At 40.5% G+C, this 14935-nt stretch overlaps 1 long non-coding RNA gene across 1 annotated transcript; it reads right to left on the bottom strand.

Moving 5' to 3' along the window:
• Positions 1-3984: 3984 nt before the first annotated feature.
• LOC106040997 (uncharacterized) lies at positions 3985-6485 on the bottom strand. Its single transcript, XR_001210222.3, has 3 exons — positions 5896-6485; positions 5549-5697; positions 3985-4644 (listed from the first exon to the last, which is right to left on the bottom strand). It is a non-coding gene; the product is annotated as an uncharacterized lncRNA (long non-coding RNA).
• Positions 6486-14935: the final 8450 nt, after the last annotated feature.

Raw genomic sequence — 14935 nt, 5'->3', positions numbered from 1 at the left:
AGTGACAATACTGGAAAAGAAAATGTTTTATTCTTCATTAGCAACATCCTGCAACCAATACACTTAAAAGCTTTATTTTCTATATTTGCATGTGTCTTTTAGTTCCAGCAGTAATATTGCTGTTGGCTTCACATAAATGACCTTGTTTATGTCTTCATATTTATTCATAGTACCATGCCATGATATAGTGTACAAATGCAATATACACATTGCTAACAACATTTAAATTAAATATGGTCTCTAGCAGAGGCAGCTCTTTTCTTGGGCATAGAGGGGTCTATTCCCACCAGTCTTATTTCTGCTGGCAAAATCTTTCTGAGCCTTATTTCCTCCAGTGCAGAGGATGTGTCAGCCCCATGCTGCCACTGCCCTAGTGCAGTGAGTGCACAGGAGGTGTCCTATGAAGCCCTCATGGGTATCTCCACAACCTAGGCAGCATTAGAACCAGTCTTTTCCAATGCATTATATTCTTCTGACTTCTTTTTGCAACAGATCTATGTCTCCCTGCTTTCCTAAATGCCTGAAGAGATACCAGTCTTCAGATCCAAAGAGAAGCAACACTTCAGGAGCTCAGTGGGAGTGCCCCATGTTCTCATATTTTGTCAAAAATCTGGGGCAACACAGATTAAAGCTGCTCTGGCACAGAGAGGTTACCTGCTTGACTGCACCAGCACTCCCAAATCCACCATGTCCCCACTAGAGTTGGGGTAAAATGTAGTGCTCTTCAGAAGCTCACTGGGAGCTGCAATGCGAGTTCTGTTCAAAGAACTGCTTTTCAATGGACTTACTTGGCAAAAAGAGTTTATTTTCGGCAAGCATAACTTTCTTTAAGAAGTTCGTCACCGCGTGGAAGACACGATGCACTTGTAGAAGTGGGGGCCTGGCCTGTAGGAAGCAGGTGTTCCCTTCCAGTCCTGCCTTGCCATCAGCGGTCTCAAGACATATGTCATTGTGCACGGAAAGGTAGTCTGAGCGGGAGCGAAAATGCATATGTAACTAGCTAAGTTTGCATCAAAAGGAAAAGAGTTGCAAATGTCTCAGAAAAGAAATGAATGTTAAATACTGCAGCCTCAGCTGCATCTAGGAGAATCTCATAATCCGTGATGGTCTTGAGGCTGTGCCACTGGGTGACAAGGGCCAGATACATCTCTCAAGTGAGGAGGGAGACTGGATCCTGCCACTGTGGCCATGGTGGTTTTGGTCTGGCAGCAGAAACCCTGCAAGATGATGTTTGTGCGGGTACCTTGGGTAGCCTGTGGTATGTTATATTTGTGGTTTCAGCCTTCCCCTAGACTGTAAAAATTATTCCTATTTATGTCAGAAGGGCATTAAGGCAATATTTGTCCTGGATCTAGCAAGCCCAAACACAAGGGAGAGTGATCAAATGAACGAAAAGCAAGAGTGAAAGCTGACATCGTTTCCAGAAACACAGCTCCTCTGAAGAGGAACGCATAAATACACAAACACACATCTGTTGAGGAGATAAAATCACTGTCTGCACACACAACTGGAGAGTCTGAGTGCACAACTTTTCCCAGAGCCAGATACACACACACCCAAATATAGAAGTGCATATGAAATCTTAGTAATTTTTAATGATTTAATCCAACCCGTAGGGTTTATTTGGATACTTGCCACTCTGTTCTCACATCCGTGCATTATTCAATAATCTTAAGTTAAACCTATTAAAACTTGCTTTGTGTTGGCTGAAGGATGGAGTTTGAATTGTACAAAGGATTTTTCTACTGATGAACCTAGTGCATGGTGACTCTCTCTATGCACTTGTCCAATTAATTTTGTTTCTAAACTTGAAAAAAAATGAAACTTGTATCAGTACAGTTCCTGTTATACTTCAATGTGATTTTGATTGCATTATAGTACAGAAGTAGCACTGGCCTTCCTTCAAGTCTAGGTGAGAAGCTAATTGGTTTCAAACTGTTTTAAATATGCTGAAGTTATAGTTGTCAATTATTTTTCTGTAACAATAATAATTCCTCAGATTGAACTCTACTTTGTTAAAAAAGCTTTAAAAGCTAAAATAATTAAATATCTAAAATTATTCTCCTTGTTTTGCTCTGCTTTCACATTTTGAATCCTTTGGTTCCTGACCTCCAAAACCTGTTAATTTTGATCAGAATTTATAGAGTGTGTGGTGTTCTCTTCTTTTAAATAAGTATTAATACATTTTACATTGCTTAAAGTTACTTCACAAGCTGGTGCTGAAGGAGATGAGGCAATATCATTTAATATGCTTGCTATTCATGATTACTTTTAATGTCTTTTTACTGATCTAATCAATAGTTTTAAAGCAGCATTGCACCATCTTTGTAGTCATCTCTCATCTAACATTACAAATTCTTTTTAATAGATATTCAAGGCTAATGTGCTGTTATAAAAGTTAACTATAGAGATGCAATAGTGCTGAATGCACACAGAATTGCCTTCGAAATTTCACTTAAAAGTTACACCAAATTACTATCCAGTTTCCAAAATGCTTTTTTTTTTTTTTTGGGGGGGGGGGGGGTGTTGGGGGGAGTCATGAGGAGGAGACAGAGAAATGCTTCTACAAACATTTTATATGTGTGTTTTTGCAACTCCACATTCAAAACACGTCTGGTTACTCCCAGAGACAGCAGTCTTTTAGTATTCTCTGGGTAATATACTGTTGTCACAGAACATTTATCACTTTTGATACATAATTATCTGTAAAATAGGGATTAAGATTTTGTTGGGTAAGGCCCAGCCTTATGTGAAATCAGAACAAGGGTCATTACCTTTAATGCCTTTTTATCTCTTTGGATGCTGGAACAATTACTGTTTGGAAAGAAGAAGGACCAGGAGTGAGAGTGGGCATACTCCAAGGTGTTCAAGACATCTGTTTGCCTGGATCAGTGTGAGAAAGAAAAAGGAGAATCAAGAGATTCAACCAAAAATTAGCAGTTAATCCTCCTCGAAGACACACAGCAAAACCTAGTGCAGGGACTGGAGCGCAGGCTGGAGAGGGACGGGATGCTGGTGGAGTGGAGTGGCTGGGATTTCCTGATGGAGAAGCGAGGATTTCCTTGGCTGCTCATGGCCAGAGCCATTTTACCAGTTTTAGCAGTGTTAGATTTCAAAAGCAATTCAGTGTTTAACCGATGGAAATGAATAGCTTTGATATCGAAGCCTGAGGGAGTTATTTTTAGTTTTGGAGGGTTTTTAAACGAAAAGCCAATATACATTTTATGAGTATTAGGAATATAGGATTCACCTTGCCAGATCAAATTAATCTAGTGTAAGATCTGTCTATCGACAGTGTCCAATACTGATGTCCGATACTGCTCAAACAGGTCTTGGATGTGTCGATAACAACTGTTCACCCTGACCCTGAGCAGGCAGACAGCTTCCCTCCTGCTGTGCAGGGATTTATGTCCCTCGTATATTTCTTTTCTCTCGGTGTAACTGCAGACATTTTATTGGGGTGTTTTTGTTTTATTTCAAATATTTTTTTCTAACCCTCTTTGAATCTTACTAAGCTTCTCTATTATTAGCTGTGAGGCTGAGCTGATGTTACTGCAGCTCGGTATGTTTACCTAACAGGATGTGTTAAAAAAGGTGCTTACAAAGCCGGGCGCGTTCTCTGAGAAGCTGGAGCACAGACATCTGAACCTACTCCCATTGACATCAGTGGGACTGCGGCTGGTGACGTACGTGGGAAGAAGAGGAGATCCTGCAGGTGTGGGTTGTTATGGCTTTATACTCGGTGCCATGAAGTCGTGATCAAAGCCACGTCGTCTGAGGTGTGCGCAGCGCGAGCGAGCGAGATCCGAGCGCCAGCTGGAGCCTTGCCGAGACAGTGGGCTGGTGCACGGCAGGCGCAGATGAGGAGAGGGTTTGCAATAGCTCCAAATATCCTTCAGAGAACTGCTTGCTTCTCCTACCTGCTTGTGTTCGATGCAGCAGGCTCATCTTCCCACTCACCTGGTAGTTAAAGAGAACTGAAACAATGAGGGTACCCTGCTCTACCCGTGGGAGCTGGCTTTCTTGAACACACAGAGGGAAAAGGAAACTCCATTTCCTCATCCTCCGGTGACTTTGTCTTTGTAGAGAGAAGATTCCAACACAGTGCCATGAAGCCAGAATAAATGCTATGAAAATCAAAATCACAATTAGCAAAACACTAGCATAAGGTGTGCTGTGACTGGGAGAGAATGGGCTTGGAATAGTTTTTTTTTTCCATGTTCAGTTCAAAATGTACTTAGTGACTTCAGAGATCAGGCTGCAAGACCCAGAAAGAAAACAATTCCTTCCCCAGACTGAGAGCATGAGCCACAGCAGCAGCCCCTGCTTATTCATTCTGCCAACACGTTGCCGGCCCGATGAGGAGAGGCCACACATTTTGAGACGTGCAAGTAATAATACACTTTCCACACCAATTCATTTTTTTGGCTCCTTCTCTGAGATTAATTCTTCTCCCTTGTATTTAACAGCACCTTTAACTACCACAACAAACACAGCTTTATGAATTTCAGCAAACAAATCTCCAGATGGGTTACCAGATACTGTGGTGGGTCTGTAGGAGAGAAATCTGTCCAATGGCAACTTGATCAAGACCACCAGCAGAGAGACAGCCACGGTCCCAGGTGCTGACTTTGGGCTGGTAACCTCAAAGGACAAAACGAAAAGCTGAGATGTTCTCAATTCCATTACCAGTGCTCTGATCTTCCCCGTCTGTTTCTACAAATGCTCTTTATTTTGCACTTGGCATAGGAAATGGCCCAGAACCCAGCAGAAAGCTTTAAACACAGAGTAGCCTGCCTTTCTTTCTATGGAGTCTGTGCACAGTCTTTTCTCCAAAGCCTCATTTTCATTATTGAAAAGATACTCAGACACATTTCAGACCCCTCCATAGTCACAGCCTTCGAACAAATTAAAATCTCAACTAAGTATATCCTGAAACTGGAACCAAGGGCAGAAATGTAAATCTCTTGGATCAGAACACAAATCCATTTCTAAGCCCAAAAAAATGATGGGCCCATTCCTCAGTTAAGACATGGCTACACTCACACGACAAAAGCTTTTTTTTTTTTTTTTTTTAAATCTTTGGCTTTTGATTGCAGGAATCTTAGATCTAATTTCTACAGTTTGAGGCTGAGCAATTCTGAAACATATGCTGTGAAGTGCAGAACAGGGAATCTGACCCTCCACTCCAGCACTTCTCAGCTTTCTGCTCCCTAGCATCATTTTCTGAGCCCTGGGGTCCCAGTTTGTGCACAAAGTGCCAGCTTTTCCCTTCTTTTCGTGCCAGACTCAATCTCTCGTCTGTTCTAAATACAGGTTTGGCACCAGTTAAAGCGTTTGGTTGAAGTGCGTGTGTGTGTTAACTGGTATGCTTTTTCCACACAATTCCTGCACAGGAACATGCCAGACTGACTTCAAAGTGCCTGATCCAGGAAAGGCTTATTTCTCTTTCCACGCAGGAACTGGGATGCTGGTAGAAGCACAGTTACATGGGAATATCTGGCTCTGTGCCCATACAGGTAATGTGGTGAAACATCCCGATACTCACAAAGTTTTCTCCACTTGGCAGCAGAGCTCCTTGCCACCACAACTCAAGTCCCGCTTTTGCCATACTTAGCATCTCTCAGGCTCTATGCTGGGGTCTCAGGGCCGACTGGACAGAGCCCACCAATCCTCTGTTACAGTCTCCAGGTCTTTCTGAAAGGAAATGTAACCCACAGTCCAACTTTGAGCTTGCAGCATGCCCTAAAGCTGGCTGAGCATATCCTTCCATCTTCAGTTTCTAATATGCCTGTGTTTGTCCTTGTTGTACAAGTAGTTCTTGGCTAGACATAACTGTCAACTTTGCTGGAGACACAGTGTAAATATTTTGCACTTGTACAGCAGTGTACTTACTGAAGGAAATTGTGCTGCATACCAGTCTGTGCCGGGTTAACAGAAAAAGCAAGTTTTCTCATCTCTTTGGAGCAGCTCAATCTGTAGTGTGGTGCATGATTTAGCAGCATTTGTGATGTTTCCCTGATTAATTCTTAAACAGGTCTCCTAGCAACAGACGAAGGGAGACCACAAGTACTTTGCCATTGGAGAAACATCTTTGTATTTTTGTGTGGTGTCAAGTATTAGGAGTTTTACCTTCCCACTTATGAATGTGCACAGGGGTCTCTGGCACACAGTCACTTCTCCACACATATATTCCTCAGATAAGGCATCAGGTTAGGGCAGCTTCTCTAGGCGTGAGAGCAAGAAAAGTAGGTAATCTCTTAAAATTCTAGCAAATGGATTTGAAATTCACAGTGATTACTAGGTTAAAATATTTTTTAAAGGATGCCAGGCTGAATTTTAGAAATTTTTAGGATATATCCTATAGCCTTAGTGATAACTTTCAGATGAAGAGTGAGAAAAGCAAGGCAAGACTTTTTTTTTTTTTTTGTGGATGTTTCTGCAAAAAGAATAACTTCATTTGCAACTAATTTCTGCTGTTAAAGAAACTATGCACGTTTGAGCTCTGATTTTCTGATATGATCAGAAAATCTAGTATTAGGATGTGACCCTTCTACATTTTTAATGTGTGAAACTAAAGTAAGACTGCAATGGAATAAATATACCATTTCCATTACTTCCTTCTACCTCCCAGGCTATAAAAGCCTGTTCCTTTAACAATTAGGTACAGTGCCTACCAAAGAAATAAGCAAAAAAGCAGTGTGTTTCCACTGAAAAACCAAGTATCAGCAGAACTCATCTGTGATTTGAATTAAAATCGTAGCAAAAGACCGCAGCACTTGTTCATCCTTCTGGAAAAACAAGGGTGGAGTCCCAGTGGCAGGTTTGTATAAGGTTTGTGTAAGGAAACCTCTCGCTGGATGTGCTGGGAAGAGAAAACTGATATTTCCCTGAGGGCAGAAAGACAACTAGTTAACCCAGGGAAAAGACACTTGGATTATTGGAAGCTATTAAATCCTTAATTAGAGGACGGCACAAAGGAATCTCAGCATACACACACAAGGTACTTGTCGTCACCTCAGTTCTAATCAAACTGTTGTTTCAATGGATTTATTAATTTACTTCAGGATTAGGTGCTTTCCTTAGATGTGTCTTCATGATCGGGAAGTAAAATGAATGTAACACCAGAGTACAGATACCAAAGTGGAAAATGAGCTAAAGTGCTGAGCAATGGAGAAATAAGGATGAGTGCTTAGTTGAGAGGGGCCTACACCTAAAATGGTGTAGCCACCAGGGGTGGCTGCTGCCTCCACCCAGACAGAGCTGCTGAAGGGAGAGGCTGCAGTGTAGACCTCAGACTGCAGGAAACACCTGAACCTTTCTCCTGGGAAAGGGCCAGGCAGCAAACCTGCCTGCAAGAAGTGTGCCCAGGTGGAAATCTTCCTGCAGCAGGTGGCTGAGCTGATGGGGAACTGATGGGGAAAGGTGGGATCCACGTCACTAAGTGGGGCACGTGTGTCTGCCAAAAACCTGCTAAGGAGGGCTTTAAACTAGGAATGATGGGGAAAGGAGACAGTTATAGAGACAGGGTAGTCAGCAAAACTAAATGAAGGACTAAATTGAAAGCTTATGGTTAAGGTTTGAAGGGCAGGCTAACATGGCTGACACTGCTGTGGATGTTTACTACAGGCCACCTGATCGGGAAGAGGAAGTAGATGAGGCCTTCCACAGAGTGCTGGACAGGTTTTCTACAAACAGCTACAATGAGGTCCTCTACAAACAGCTTAGCCTCATGATCACAGGCCCTGGTTCTCACGGGGGACTTCAGCCACCCTGATATCTGCTGGAAAAGCCCCGCAGCTAAGCGCAAACAGCCCAGCAGTTTCTTGCAGAGCATTCATAACTTTGACACAAGTGATGGAGAAGCCAATGAGGAGGGGTGTGCGCTGACCCTTTTACTAACAAACAAAGAAATACTGATTGGAGATGTGAAGGTTGGGGGCAGCCTTGGCTGCAGTGACCACAAGATGGTGGAGTTCAGAGATCCTGTATGGAGGAAGCAGAGCAATATACAGGATTGCAACCCTGGACTTCAGGAGAGCTAACTTTGGCTTCTTCGGGAACCTACATGGTGGAATCCCATGGGTTAGGTCCTGAGAAGGCATGGGGGTCTAAGAGAGCTGGTTAATATTCAAGTATTACTTCCTCCAAGCTCAAGATCAGTGCATATCCATGAGCAGTCAAGCAAAGGGGGCAGGAGACCTGCATGGATGAACAAGCAGCTCCTGGCAAAACTGAAACATAAGCAGGAGGTGTACAGGAGGTGGAAGCAGGGAAAGGCCACTTGGGATGAATATTGGAACATTGTCAGAGTATGCAGGGATGTGACAAGGAAGGCTAAGGCCCATTTGGAATTAAATCTGCAAGAACAACAAGAAAGGTTTCCTCAAATACATCAGTAGTACAAGGCAGACTAGGGAAAATGGGGGCCTGTTGCTGAATGGGGTGGGTGCCCTGGTGATGAAGGATACAGGGAAGTCAGAGTTACTGACTGCCTTTTTTTCTTCAGTCGTTACTGCTAATGCCAGTCCTCAGGAGTCCCACACCCTGGAGACGAGGAGAGAAAGTCTGGAGAAAGGAAGACTTTCCCTTAGTCAAGAAGGATCGGTTTAGAGATCATTTAGGCAAACTCCATTTGAATATGAGGAAAAAATTCTTTATTAGGAGGGTGGCAGAGTGGTGGAACAGGTTGCCCAGAGAGGCTGTGAAATCTCCTTCTCTGGAGAGATATTCAAAACCTCCCTGGATGTGATCCTTTGCAATGTGCTCTAGGTGACCCTTCTTGAGCAGGGGGGGTTGGAGTAGATGATCTTCAGAGGTCCCTTCCAACCTCAACCACTCGGTGACTCTGTAAGGGAAATATAACAGAAAAGATTTGTTTTCCCATAAATTATATCCGAGGAAGTGGGATTTCATGTGAAATTAATCCCAGCCTTATAGTGAATATTCTGTGTGTTTAGGTTATTGCTTGTGCAGAGATTTGCAAGACTGAGGTCTCAGCATACATTCTTGGGTCATTACCTTTAAATCAAGCATTGATAGCTAAACGTCGAGTTGCTGTCATTTCTGAGGAGCCTGTAGTGAGTGTTTGTGTATGCAGGAGGGCGGCATGGGCAGGTGGGCACAGGGGCATGTTTGGGGTGTCCAACACTGGGGAGCACGCATGAGATGCTAAGGATGGCCATCCCCCACGTGCATCCAGACTGAGACTGGCTTGGCGCTGCTTCCTTTTCCTTGGTTTGGCTGCCTCCTGGGACAGGTGCATCAAAAGCATAAAACCTTGGCTCCACTATTTCCAATTCTCAGCTTTCTGCTCTCAGTGCTGTGAGGAGGCAGTTCTCTACACCAGAAAACAGCTTGACAATTTAAAGAAGCGTGTAAGACTATCCATCATTAATATGAAGTCTTAGAAGTATGTAAATTTGCTTGTCTTTGGAAAAACAGGCAGACTAAAATTCCAGCTGCTCAAAATATCCCAGCGCTAGCTGCAACTGCAGGGCTTTGAGAGCAAATTGCAGAAGCCACGTCGATTTATACACCTGCCTGCTTCTGCTGTGCAAAGCTTGGTCTCTGTCTTTCATCATTGGTTCATTTTTGGTGCAATCCCCCCCATAATTGTTTGCTTTTTATTTTCAAGTTAATAGTACAAAATGCAGGGCCAGTGCCAGAAGAAGCTGCCATACTCAGAGAGGCTGAGCTCTACCAGCACAACTCGGTTACAATTTTCTCTTTTCTATTGGGATACTCTGATGAAACATCAGGTGCAACTTTTACAGCCAAGCCCACTTTATAGCAGTTACACCCCACTTTTCTCAAAAAAAAAAGGAGTTTCAGAAGAAAAATGGTAGCATGGTTTCCATATCCATTCAGCGTATGGCATCAATTAATCCGTCTTCTAACTCAAAATGTTAATATTTTATAAGAATGAGAGAATATTCACTTATTTTATTGCCCTTCCCACAGGCATACACTTAAAAAATGTTTCCTAACTTATCTTAATTCATATCTGCTATTTCATAATTACCATTTTACTATACTTTCTGCCCCTGTCATAGCTTAGTTGTGTTTTTTGAAATTTAATCAAATAATAATTAAATTCTGAGGGTAACACCTCTGGTTATCTCTTCATAATTAAACTTTACTTTTTTCTTCAGAAATATGTGAAAGGAAAAGGCAATTGCTTGTAAGAATGCGTGCATATCATTTGTGTGCTAGTTTGATGACTGAAGTGACTTTGGCAGGGAATTCAGAGGAGATACACTTAATGCATTCAGATACTGGCTTTTGGGGATTTTTCTTTTTACATTTGGGATGGGTTAGCTACTTTCAGAAAGTCTCAAACACATGCCAAGCACAAAACTCAAGAGGTTTGTAAGTCTTCTATCTTGAACATTGTTTTTGGTGGGCGATGTATGCAATACAAATTGTTCTTTTTTTTTTTTTTTTTTTAACCTTCCCTTACAGGCAGACTAAATTATGCTACTGTTTAATGTAACTCAGAATTCTTTCCTGGATGTGTTCAAGAGAGAACTATCAGTATTTGCACAATGGCGCAACTGGATTTCCCCTGAAAACCTGGGGCAAAATCTAAATCTCACTTCTCTGAAGAAGAGTGAGATATAGTTAGAGTGTCATAACTATGGTGAGAGCCATGCCCAGGCTGCCATTCTGCTTAGGCAACAACCTTTCTTCGCTTGAGGCAAGGGTTACTTGGCATCTGAAATTCACAAAGAAAAAAAGAAAAACAACAAAAACCATAACCCTCTCAATATTTCAGAGTTTACATTGACAAAATTGCTCTTAATATTTTATTGGACTATCTCCTCAGTAGATGGCTTGAGGGTATTTTCCTCAAAATAAATAATGGTCAAGAAGATTTAAAATAATAGCTTTTTATTCAACGTTTATTTACAGTCCCATGATTAAGTCATGAAACTGGAGACTATGCAAAGAGGTGATTATAATATTGTCAGTGTCAAGCAAGGTGGCTGACGGAGGAGTTAACTGGGCAGGTACATCCCCAGCTGTGACAGATGTGGCAGCAGGTAGGAGAGAAGATCATTTTAGTCTATCAGCAATGGAAAGCGATATTTGAAGTGCTGTCAGAGACGAAGCGGGAAGATGATTGTGATGATAGAGAAAGTGATGTGAGTTTCCCAAAGCTGAACTTACAGCAGGGCAAAAATAGGAAAGAGTAAATAATAATCAGTGCATGTGTTACAGGCAGGATGATGTGTTTGTTCTTGGTTACGTGGAATAATTCTGCAAGTAAAATGGGCTGTTAAGTATTACACATCAATGTTTCCTACCTTATTAGATTACAGTGCTCTCTCAGAACCTGATAACTGTTCAGAGTCCCTCTCCTTACACAAACCTTGACAACTATACAATATTTTAAATTTAATTACTTTAGCTGAAACTGTTCCCTGCACAAAGGTTGTTTTCAAATTAATTAATCTGCTTCCTCCATATGTCACAATTCTCTTTTATATCCTTCATGATCTTTCAGACATGAACAAAACTCATCCGAGATCCATATGTCTATATATTTGCTGTTGCTCTGCATTTCTACCTTTTTTTTTCCAATTACAAAATGCCTTTATTTTACATTTCATTGAAAAGCCACCCTTAAAAAAAAAAGAAAAAGTTTTTAATAAAGTCATCTAATCATAATATGTATATATACACATTTTACTTGAGAACTGTTATCCCTGATGTGAACACCAATCTAATTCTTTTAATGATCAGTTCAGGAAACTACTGGGTATTTGGCCTTTTAATCTACTCCAGGAGGTTGAACAGTTTATGTCCGTGGATAACCAGCAGGAACTCCACAGATCACTGTCTATTTGTCCACAGACCATACACTTAAGAGCTAATATTCTAGAGCAGTTAGCGCTTAATCTAATTAGTTGCATTAGAAAGAGAGAGAGAAAGAGAGCACTATCTCCCTGGACTGATTATGTCTAGTTTTTAATCCTATAATTAGCATTGCAGTGGCTTATCCTGGTAGCATGAGATATTCAGTTAACAGCTTTGCTATCCAAATTAGAGCTCTTAGTCTCTCCCGGTTCAAACCATCTCAAAATTTAATGATAATAATAATAATAAGAAGAAGAAGAAGAATGGACATGAGTCTCATGGCTGTGTTGCTTCCTAATACATATTTGATGACGAACAATAAAGGAGCATCTCATTATTTTCTACTGGTTCTCAGATATTACGCATAGGACAAGTCCTCTGGTGTCCTCATATTTTTCTGTACAAAATGACAATGAAAGTGGTCTAGGTCTAAAACCTTTGGTCTCCTGAACCCAGGGAAGGGGAGGGAGTGCTTAGAAAACTTTTGCTCCCAGTTTCAATAGTCTCAGCCTTTCCCATTATAGGAAGGTTTGGAGGTCACTGGACCAGCAAAATCTTCATTAATAACAGTTTAAAGCATTAGGAATTATGAATTTCCATAGTTTCCGTACTCTTTCCAATCATGGATTTTGTTATCAGAAAGCTTATCCATTGCTTAAACACTAACCTCTGATCTAAAGCCTTATGGAAATTTTTCATACTTTATATTTTGGAGAAAAAAAAAAAAAAAGTGGTAACATCAACAGTTAACTGTGATGGCTATCATCATTGGGCTGCCCAAAGAAGCTGATCTTGTATCCTTCTCTGCCATTGACTTCTTTATTTTTAGATCAACTGTTCTTGAGTGCAAAGCTATGTTTTGCTTCATCTAGATTTGTTAATATAATGGTGAAAGTCTGGGAGTCAGAGGAAATTTTCAAGACTCTGGACTTTAGGAGAAGTTGGCAAGACATAGACAGAAGAGCTCTCATATTATGAACGCTTCTTTTTCTGGGCAATATGTGAGGTTTAGATTTTTCTTGATCCTGCTTAATCGTTTTTAAATTTTGCTAAAATAGAGGTGCCTCATCTTCATGGGATGTACTATAGTAAGGCATGAACAGAGCAAATATCAACGGTAACATACCAGTCCTTGAGAACAGATGTTGGTAGGAATCCACTGATAAAACTGTTATTAATTTGGTAGATTATAACAATATAGTAAGTGCTGTATAAAAAGGAAAAGGAAAAAAAATATAGGCATCTTTTACTCCAAGTGCTTTTTCTTTTCTTTTTTCTTCTTCCTTCTATTTTTTTTTCCATATTGAAGACAGATAGAGGAAAATACATGGTTTTCACTTCAGATTTTACCATGTAATTCTGAGTACACCTTAAACCATGAAGGATGAGGCATAGAATTCCAAGAATTATTCATGCTGCAGAAACAAACAAACAAACAAAGGAGCAGGTACCTGCATAGTTTTGTCCACAGCTCTTCCTCAGGAACAGCAGCAAGCAGGGAGGAGAACAGCAAAAAGAGAAGACAATGGTTTATTACTGGCAAGAGCTCCAAATCTGGGGAGTCTGACACAAGACTCCAAATGTGACAATTTAAATACATGAAATTTCAGAGGATTAGGAGCACTGCTCTGAATGCCTTATTGAAATATACTACAGAATCGTCTGCCACAAAAGTGGAGCCATTTAATTTGAAGGCAATTTTAAAATCAAAGTGAACACATCTCTCACTCAAAGTGAATGAGACTTGGCAGGTCCTTTACAGATGAGAAGAGTTAAGCCCTGGTACAGGCTGTAAAGTTCTGGTTCATAGAGAGAGAAACTACAGAAGGGAAAAAAAATCCTAACAGCATCTCTGACTGAGGGGAGAAGAGAAGTGTATGCCCCTGAAAATCAGAAGGGAAATCAGAAGAGTCATTGGTGTGGGAATTTTTATCTCCAGATCAAAGGGTTTCAAAGCAACACAGCCTGTTTATGTAAGAAAAAAACATCTTTAGAGCAAGGAGAAGAAAAATATAACAAGCATATGAGAGTATTTGCTTTAAGAAGTCAATGAGAAATAAGTATACATTACTAGTGGAGAAACATTTGCACAGTTCAGCAAACACTCAATGAGCAGCAGAAGAAAAGACAGAAAGCACAACAAATTTTGAGTATGATCCCAAGAAATTAGTTTAATAGTATTAAAGTCATGTATGATTGAAAGGGGTTTTAACTCAGTTTGGACCATCAATATGAAGGAGACAAATAATTTGATATATGGGGGAAAAAAACAGGCTGAACTCTACAGATCTGCCTGGTGATCTATGCCATGAAGTTATTCAAGTGACTAAACATGCACATAAATATCAAAGTGGATTTTCAAAAGCACCTAGATATTGCCACATAACCTTGGTCCCAACACAGGTTTTCAAAGTGACCAGGGTTCAGATTTGTGGAGTTATTCAACAGCTTAATATATACATATAAATACTAATGGGACCTACATAATTGCTTAACTAATTCAATTGCTTGACTTCTGTTAAAAAGTGTCAATTAATATATTCCACTGGGCTTTCAAAAGAAACTGTAAATGCTGAGATTTATTCATTAAGAGTTCATCTTCACAATTTGATGTGTCAGAATAACAATGTTAAATGCTGTTTGCTGGCATTGGATGTATCTTATACCTGAAATTGTCGCCTGTGCTGTAGTTTTCTGTTCACTCTGATTTTATCAAACATAGCAAGGTAATTTTGCTATTATTTGTCCTAGCTTAAAACTTGAATTTTATCTACAGAAATATCAACATGATTTTGATTCCATCTGTACTTGCTAAGTAAAATTATTTGGAACCACGTTACCACAACCAACTTAAAATTAAATATGATTATTAAACAGGAGGGGTTATTATTTTTTTCCCTCTGCTGTAGGTAGAGTTAAAACAGATTTTTCCCGTTCCTTCTTGACTGTGTATTTTTTTCTAGTCACTCTCAAACCTAAAGAAATAGCAGAGAAATCAACATAGTGCTCTGCTTTTTCTTTTCTCTATTACCAGTTAAAAAACACTATCCATGTAGTCCTTTTCATTTTATAA

Source organism: Anser cygnoides, chromosome 6, assembly GCF_040182565.1.
Source record: "Anser cygnoides isolate HZ-2024a breed goose chromosome 6, Taihu_goose_T2T_genome, whole genome shotgun sequence".
Classification (NCBI taxonomy): Eukaryota; Metazoa; Chordata; class Aves; order Anseriformes; family Anatidae; genus Anser; species Anser cygnoides.
Note: the sequence above shows the minus strand (reverse complement) of the source record. Positions and strands in the feature narration are given on the sequence as shown.